Source organism: Talpa europaea (assembly GCF_964194135.1).
Source record: "Talpa europaea genome assembly, chromosome: 14".
Classification (NCBI taxonomy): domain Eukaryota; kingdom Metazoa; phylum Chordata; class Mammalia; order Eulipotyphla; family Talpidae; genus Talpa; species Talpa europaea.
Window position 1 is genome coordinate 17,979,372 of NC_140082.1, and position 9,375 is coordinate 17,988,746.

The window sequence follows — 9,375 nt, forward strand, 5'->3', positions numbered from 1 at the left end:
TCCCCGATCCCGATCCCGGGCTGCTCCCCGGCCACCAGAGGAGGGTCCCACAGGGCGCACAGACCTCTCCTGCCGCCCGCTGCTCCCCTCAGCAGTGTCCTTCGGTCCTTCTGCCTGCTCTACTCCCCGCTCTGGCTCAGGTGAATTCTCTCACCCTCCTGCGCTTCTGACTGTACCCAATGCTTGTATAAATAAATAAATAAATAAATCTTAAAAAAAAAAATTTACTATTAAATCGTTCAATTCTAGGTGTCAACCAGATGGAGCTGGGTGGTCCTCATAGTCAAATGTTGGCTGGAACTTCTGGCACCTGAAGACTTTTTCATTCAGATGTGTGGTACCTGGGCTGGCCTGCTTGGAGCATCTAGAAGCTTTTACTGGACAGGTCTATTATGTAGCCTCTCCTCAGGGTTAGCCTTGAGACTAGGGATGGTGCTTCCCACTGATGGAGCTGTTTCAGGTCACACAAACCCCAAATCTGGGCCTGGAACCAGAGAATCTCTTTTACCCCAATCTCACTCTGTTCTAAAGAAACACTTTCAGGATAATGAGAACACCACTCCTTCAGGTGAAGTCAAAACTCTACCCACCAGGGTGTGCTCTTGACCAAATGGCCTTACTCCAAGTCCTTTCACAAGTCTAGATTAATTCTGGTCTGACCTTTGTTTCCATGGTAACAGTTGGCATTTTAAATGGTTGGTGAATAACTTCTTTAAAAATAATTTTAAATACCTATGAAGTTGCAAATTTAGCACAAGAGGCCCTGTGTAGCCTTCATGCAGTTTCTCCCAGTGCAGACATTCAACTATAATATAATATCAGACTCAAGAAACTTATATTAGGACAATGCCTTTAACTAGACTACAGACGATAGCTCTTATTCAGTTTTTAATAATTTTTGCATGAATTCATTTGTGTGTGTGTATCAGGGTGGGGGTTCCTTTAGTGGAAGAACCTTCCACATTACCATATGCACACAAAATGACATGTAAAAGCTCCATCTCTAAAAGAAATAAAAATGGCTCTTGCTGAGAACCACATCCCTCTCCCAAGTTCCAGCTACTTCTTTTTTAAGTACTTTGTCCTACTTAAAATTTTGCATTTATCCACCTGGTGATTTAATTCATGTTGGTTTTACTAGACTGAAAATGATGAGCACAAGAACCATTAATTATAATGCTCAGAATCGATTCCCAGAGCTTGCATAGCAATCATGGGTTGTTGGAACCAGCTTCCAAGATAAACCCTAATGATCCTCACCTCCTGATATTCATACCCTTTGTATGTTTTCCCTTTCACACCTAGAGGGATAGGGCTCATATCAATACATGACATATTGTTAAATCTGAATTTCAGATAGAATGAGACCCAATTTCATGTTTTATAATATTTTGTGGGACATGTATGCTAAAGGCTTGTTCACTGTTTTATCTGAAATTTAGATTTAGCTAGGCATCCTGTATTTTTTGTTTGTTGAATATGGCAACCCTAATTAAGGCTGACCATGCAAACACTAAGAAATGACAGGGTGACACTTCTGACACTTGATCGACAAAGCCCTGCAGCCTGTTGTCTCTTGGTTAGGTCACTGTCATGAGCACACTCAGCAGCCCTATGTACAGTTTCACTGGCAAGGACAGGAAGCCTCCTACCTCTAGCCAGCACCAGCTGTCAGCCATGTGAGTGACACCTCTTGAAACTGATCATCCAGCCCCAGTCAAGCCTGCAGGTGGCTGCAGTCCCAAGTGACCTCTTGACTGCAATGCCAAGAGAGACCCTTGGTCAGAACCACCAACTTAGCCACTCTTAAATTCCTACCTGAGACATTGTCTGAGATTGTGTTCACTGTTGTTTCAAGGCACTAAGTTTGCAGGTACTTGTTACTACGTAATAGATAATAGGTAGGCATTCACTAAATATTTGTTAATAATTAAATGAACAAAGGAATGGTGATGACTGTGATTCCTCACTCTACCTGTGTGTTTTTGAGGATGCGTGCTTTACAGAGAATGCCCTAATCCTATGGAAACTCATGTCCCAGCTTTCTATATAGGGACAGAAAATCTTGACAAATTCTTTAAAGATAAGTAGGGTGGAAACCATCTGTAACAAACATTAAAGGGAAACCAAATTTGCTAATTTCAGCTGATCTTGATTTTCAATTCTGCCAAGTTCAGGACATGATATATATTTTTGTGATGAATTTCAAAATAAGCATAAGCCATGTGCAACTGAATAATGTCACTGTCCTAGAAAAGGTACTTGTGCTAGACTTTAAATATATCAGCTTTGAAATGTCACTTACAGATTGTTTCTATGGTATCAACCTATTTAAAGTTGTAACTGAGCAAGGATTTTTTTCTCCCAAATCTTTTGAAAGCAATATGGAAAAGGTGCTGTATGACACAGGCTCCGTCAGGGCAGGGGAAGGAGGGCAAGAGAAGTGTGGATTCAGGTGGTGATACCTCAGAAAAAGAGATGATGTTTATATCTTTGTGACCCTGAACAGACAGGACTCACTCTATAAGTATCAGCTCAAATAACTTGAAGGAGTGATGTGAGGGCCCCAGGAATGGTAGAGCAGAGAAAGCAGAGCCCTGGAATTATGAACTCCTGAGTTCCAGACCTGGCTTTGTCTATAAACTCGCTGTGTTTTCCTGATCACATCCCTGGTAGCACAGCCTCCTCCATTGCCTCATCTGTGCAAATGAAGGGGTGGATGGATGAGTGTCCCAGGGCCCTGCCAGGCGCCTGCCCAGGATTTGTTGCCTGGCAACCCTTTCTGGGAAGGCTCCATGTCTGAGCACCTCATTGGAAATCTAGACACGGGCCTGGATGTCCCTGAGTCCCAAAGCAAGGGTTTTTCTAGGCAGTGATTACAGACCAGGCTGGGTGTTAGATCCTGAATCTAAACCTCTGACCACTTCTCTCCTTGCCTTTCCTGAGGCTTGGCATTTGAACCCAGGATGTCCTGAAAACTACTGAGCAACGGGGATGAAAGACCTTCCATGTGAAGAACGTGAACAGCACCTTTAATTAAAAATAAGTTTTACAGAAAATATTTTTCTCTTCTTTGAGACTAAATTGTGTACTTGATACTCTATCACCCCCCCCAAAATACTTTTAATATTTCAAAAACAATAGACATTCTCCAATGTAATCACAGCACAACACCCAAAATAAGAAAATTAACTACGATGGAGACCTCCCTCTTTAAATTTGTCAGTTTTCCCGTAACTTCTGTCGTAGCAAAAAGTCCAGTGTGGTTCCTTTAGTCTCCTTGAGTCTGGAACTGTTCCAGGGTCTTTATTTGGCCTTCATGACCGAAACACTTTTGAAGATTACAGTAGAATATCTACTTATTTGGGTTTGTTTGACATAGTCCAGTGATTTGACTCAGGGTATGCATCTTTGGCAGGGGAATAGCATAGCAGTGACTTCAGAGCAATCACATCAAGCGGTACGTGATTTCAGTTTGTCCCATTCTTGAGGATGTACAGTCTGATCACTGGATTACAGCCTCACTCTTAATGATCCCACAACAGTCCACAGTTTCCTTCTCTAGAGGCCACATGGTGGGGTTCATTTGGTGAATTCATTCACCATCAAAGTAACTGCAGCTTCATAAAGTCTTGATGTAAAGTTACAGACACAGCTAGAGAGAAGCCAAGTTGACTTTTATTTTTGGGTTTGGGCTATATTTAGATGCATATATATCTGTGGGAATATAGTCAAAAGTTTATCTCCTGGGCCCTCCCTGGTGGCATAGAGGTTACGTCTCAGCACTGTCATCCCAACAGCCTCAATTCAATCTCTGGTCAGGGAGCTAACCCAAATGACACAGTAGACTTCTCCTGTCTGGCCTGCTGATCCCCTCAGCAATATATTTAGTAGATCCTCCTATTCTGCTCCCTCCTCTGTCTCTGGTGAATCTTCTCACCCTCTATACCTCTGGCCTACACCCCAGTTCTTGTATGCATAAATAAATAAAAATAAATCTTCATTAAAATAATTTTATCTCCTGTTTCCCCTAGCTCAGCTTCCTAGTGGACCACTTAGTCTGTTACTCTCCATCCCTGGCCTTCTCCCCCACTAAGACCTCACTTCCTAGTTTCTTTCCTAAGTATACACTATCTGTCAGGAACAGTGATACCACATGTTATCACATGTGACACCACAAGTCATATCCAGAAGTTTTAGCTCTGGAAAAGATACTATCTATTCTACCCATCTTTCTCAAGTCTGTGGATTCCAACTAACATTACTGAATCAGTGTGTCACCAAGTCCCTGGATCCACAGTTAACAACTCCCAAATGATGGGTCACATTTATATCTTGTTTCTTTGTTTCTGGAAATAATTTGGTTCAATAGAAGGTAAATGAAGATTATTTAAATCACACCATGTGAGTAAATGAGGATGGGTAAATGAAGACTATTTAAGTCACACCATGGTTAGCATTTAATGGCTTCATGTAATACCAACCATGGGAAGTTGACTCCAAGTCTTTTGACTGCAGGGCTCTATGAATGCCCCAACTGCCTCCTGTATCTTTTCAACGTGTGGAAGATAGAACACATGCAAACTTCAAAGCTAACACTTCCTGAGTTCCTACTATGTACCAGGTACAGTTTAATTATTTCCTATTTTTATATCTTTGGATCTTCAACCATTTTGCATAAAATATCATGAGGTGTCGAGAGAGATGTATGATTTGAACAAGGTCCACAGTTAATAAGTGGCATAACTGAGGTTGGAACTCCAGAATCTGAGTGCCTATAGATTTCCAGAACCTGTGAAGGATCCCTTGTGAGGGGCGGTGCCTGTTTGTTCACTGTATTCCTTGGGTCTAGCAAAGTGTGAGCATGCAATAAATTATTAGATTGTTGAATGAATACATTTATTTACCAACCTGTTAAAAAGGAAGATGAAGAGACTTCCAGGAGGGAATACACAGGAATTTCTAGTTTGCCTACTTAACCTCATTTCCTCAAACTCCTATAGAAGGCAACTGCTCTGTGCCCACAGTGGTTTTAAAACTGAAGGAACCCTCAGATGCAAGGCTTGATAGGCTTGGTATCACAGATAGGCTTGATCCTCATTATTACCATGGCATGGCATGTCCCAGCCCCCTCATTGTTTCACACTGTTCCTTATGTTAGGGGGAAAAGGATGTCCTAAAGCTAATTCCATACAGGCTTTGTGGACTCCACCTCCACCCCAGGCTAAAACCAAAGACACTGGGAACTCCAAATCCCATCACCACCAAAGGGAAGGTGGCTGGTGGCTGGGAAGGTGGTGATCCCATTGTTATAGAGCAACCCCGATACAAAACAGGGTGCCTGACTGTGGGTCCTCACCCCCGCGCTTAAAAGGACTTATCAATGCTCCACTGCAGGCACACGTGAAAGGTTAATAAAAGGTTTATTTACAAGGGGGAGGGAAATGAGGAAATGTACAGCTCAGGAGAAAAGTGGGAGACAAAGTTTTAAATGAGTCCTACCGGATCCGCTGATTTGGAATCCCAAATGGCGCTCTGAGAGCTGGCTGCAAGCCAGGAGCCATGAAGCCAGGAGGCGAGCGATAGCGAGCCCCCCCAAGGCCCACGTGTTTGGTTTTTATACCCAACCTGGCTGCTTAACTCCACCCTCAGGTCCCAGCCACCTTCCCTTTGGTGGTGATGGGATTTGTCTTTCCCAATGTCTTGATGGCTTTAGTCTGGAGTGGGAGTGGAGTCCACAAAGCCTGTATGGGATTAGCTCAGGACATCCTTTCCCCCTAACACCATCACCACCAAAGGGAAGGAGGGTGGGGTTAAGCAGCCAGGTTGGTATAAAGCCAGACACTTGGGCTTTGGTGGGTTCCCCCATTTTGGCTCTCCACCAGCTGGTAGCTTCTGGCCAGCTCTGACAGTGCCTTTGGGTTTCCAGATCAGCAGATCTGGTAGGACGCATTAAAGACTTTATTTCCCTATTTCCTCCCTGAGTTGTACATTTTCCTTATTTCCTTTTCCCTTGTAAATAAACCTTTTATTAACCTTTTGTGTGTGCCTGTAGTGGAGTATTAATAAGTCCCTTTAAAGCGCACGGGTGAGGACCCACAGCCAGGAACCCGTTCAATATCAGGGCTGCCCTATAACACAACTATGCTAGGATTTAGTTCTATTATCTCCATTTTACATATATATTTTATTTTATTTTATTTTTTTTTAATTTTTCTTTATCTTTTTTTTAAAGATTTATTTATTTATTTATTTATGCAAGCACCGGGTACAGTCAGAAGCGCGGGAGGGTGAGAGAATTCACCAGAGCCAGAGCGGGGAGCAGAGCAGGCAGAAGGACCGAAGTACACTGCTGAGGGGAGCAGCGGGCGGCAGGAGAGGTCTGCGCGCCATGCGGGACCCTCCTCCGGTGGCCGGGGAGCAGCCGGGGATCGAACCGGCGCCGCAGAGGCGGCGGGCAGATTCGCAACCCAGTGCTCAACATCTGCGCCACCGGGGAGGCCCTACATATATATTTTAATTTTTTAAAAGATTTTATTTATTTATGCACACAAGAGCTAGGGTACAGGCCAGAGATGCGGGGTGGGGGTTGAGACGATTCACCAGAGACAGAGTGGGGAGCAGAACAGGCAGACCGACTGAAACACACTGCTGAGGGGAGCAGCGGGCGAGACAGGAGAGGTCTGCCAATCCCTGGCCGGCCGGAGATCGAACTTGTGCTGCAGAGGCTGCGGATCGCTTCATAGTGCGGTGCTTAACCCCTTGCGCCACCAGGAAGGCCCCATTTTACAGACAGGGTCAGGTAAAGCCGTCTCCTTGGGCCGACATGGCTTGGTGACGTCCACACCCGTCATCACAAGTGGAGTGGTGTTAATAAGTCTGTGCAGCAAGAAGCCGACTTTTCTGGGCATCACCGCCATCCCTTCCCCCGCCATTCCGGGCCCTGAAAACACCCGTCTCTAGTCTAGTATCTACCACCTCAGCTCGACAGTATAGACCCAAAGCCGCTCTAGGCCTCCGTCTTTGCCATGGCAACCAGCGCTCCATTTCCGCAGTTGAAACGTCATTTCCGGAGCGTCGGTTTCCACACATCCGGGTTCCGGCCGCCTGAGCGGCGCGCTTGTCGCTCGGGGTGGGACCCGGGCTTCGGGGCCCTGGACGCTGTAGCGGTGAGTGGGGCCTGGGGCGGGAAGGGGACGAGAGGCGTCTGCCTCCGTAAGAGTGGGCGCGAGGGCCCGAGGAAGTGGGCTTCGGCCTGAGGGGCCGGAATTCCGTCTCGCAGACAACCCAGCGCGACCGGGAACGGGGCGAAGCCGCGCCAGGTCAAGGGGAGTCCGGGCCGGGCGGTGGGAGCCGAGCTCCGCGGAGTAGCCGGCGCAGCGGGGAGAGACGCCTCAGCCTCACTTCAGGCGTCCTGGGTGTCGGGACCGGCCAGCCGCGGAACTTCGGGCAAGTTGTTTGGCTTCTCTGTGTAGGGTAAGGAAAAATGTCAGGCTTTTCTGCCCTCCCGCCATCAGGATAGATGATGGATCCTTGCGGTCCTGAATGCATGCCTGATGGCGGGCACCTGGAGTAGGGTGTGGGCATAGGTAGATGGGATTCACCTGGGCTGAGACTGGGCTTTTAAGGGTGGTGTCACGGGGACGCCAGCAAGAAGCCGCAGAGAAGTCAAGAGAGAAGCAGAGAAGCAGAAGCAGAGAAGCCCAGAGAGAGTGCGGATCTGCTGGGGGCTGGGAGGACTGCCAGCCTCCCGGCCCCCCAGCACCTCTTCCTGCCATATGCCTGGTGAACCCCAATAAAAGACCTGCAAAACCCCTGAGGGCTCTGACTACTCCTTTACCCGATCTGCATGGGATCAGAAAACCTGCTCAGTGACCATTCCTACATCTGAGTCTCAGTTTTCTTACCGGAAGGTTAGAAACAGTGTTAGTACCTGCCTGGTGGAAATGTCTTGATTTAGATGATCAGCCGGAAAAGCCCAGCAAGTATTTAGCACCTCCTGACGGTTCTGATGCCAATTCTGGTTATTACCATTGCCCTGTGCCTAAGCAGGCAGCGGCAATGTTGCCTCCCATGGAGCTGGGACTCCACCTTCTCTGAGAGCAGCCTCCTTTCTACTCCTGGGTGAGACTGGGACCAGCTGCATCCAGTAGTGCACCTGTGAGTAGACTAGGGAGGGCTTTCAGGCAAAACCGGCCTGCAGCAGTGGAAATTGTAACTGGAACAATTAGTAGATAAGAATCCATCCCTACACTGGCAAGAGGCAGCTCGCCTGCCTGCGACTATGTAGGTGTCTTTCTTTCTCCTTTTCCTAATAAACCTGCCCCTTTATTTTTTTATTATTTTTATTTTTTATTTAGAGCTTTTACATTATTGTTCATCTTGTTACAGTGTATGCTTGTATGCTTTCTCCTTTTAGGTGTATTCCCGGTAAAATTCCCTCCCACCACTTCTTTGGTGAACCATCACCATAGTCCCTTGTGCTCTTCTCTCCCTTTTAGCCCCTTTTCCTCCCCTTCCCTCGCAGAATATATCTGATTTATGGTTACCTGCTAATTTTGTTGTTATTATTATTTTTCCTCATCCCTTATTTAGTTCCCCTGTATTCCTCCTATGGATGTAACCATCTGATATTTTTCTTTTTCCCCTGTCTTATTTCACTAAGCATGATCCCTTCTAGCTCCATCCACGTTGCTGCGAATGGCATGAGTTTCTCTTAGATTGCTGAGTAGTATTCCATTGTGTATATATCACATCTTCTTTAACCAGGCATCTGTTTTTGGGCATTTGGGTTGTTTCCATAGCTTACCTGTTGTAAATAGTGCTTAATAAACCCGTCCTTTTAAAATGTAAATTTGAAAAATCCATCCTTGGCACATAATGAGTGTATCACTAACTGGTGCACCAGACCAGGCACTTGAGGTGCATTTAATACTCATCTATGCTGAGTACCCAGCAGAGTTGGAATTTGAACTTAGGCTGCGATTTTCAGCACCTGATTTTACAGTCACGTTGTGCTCATTCTGTAATCTCATGACGGTGATGATGAGCCTCGTCGTGGGACTGCAGTTACAGGTGTTGTTTCTGGAGCATTGTCTTGCTGAATCTGCCTTAAAAGAATTCTCAGAGGTTGGGCTGGAGCAAGACTTAATCCATTTTTAAGAAAGACAACTGAATCACCACCCAGCTACCAAGAGTTAGATTCTCTGTAGATGTCTGTTACAGTTGTGCTTATAATTACTACTGCTTTCTAGCTATTGGGGGAGGTTTGTGCTTGGGAGGAAAAGTAGGCTATGGGGTTGTCTTATTTCGGAAAGCATATTCTAAAACATGACTTCTGGGATTTCAAAGGGGTCAGGTAAAATTCAACAGCAG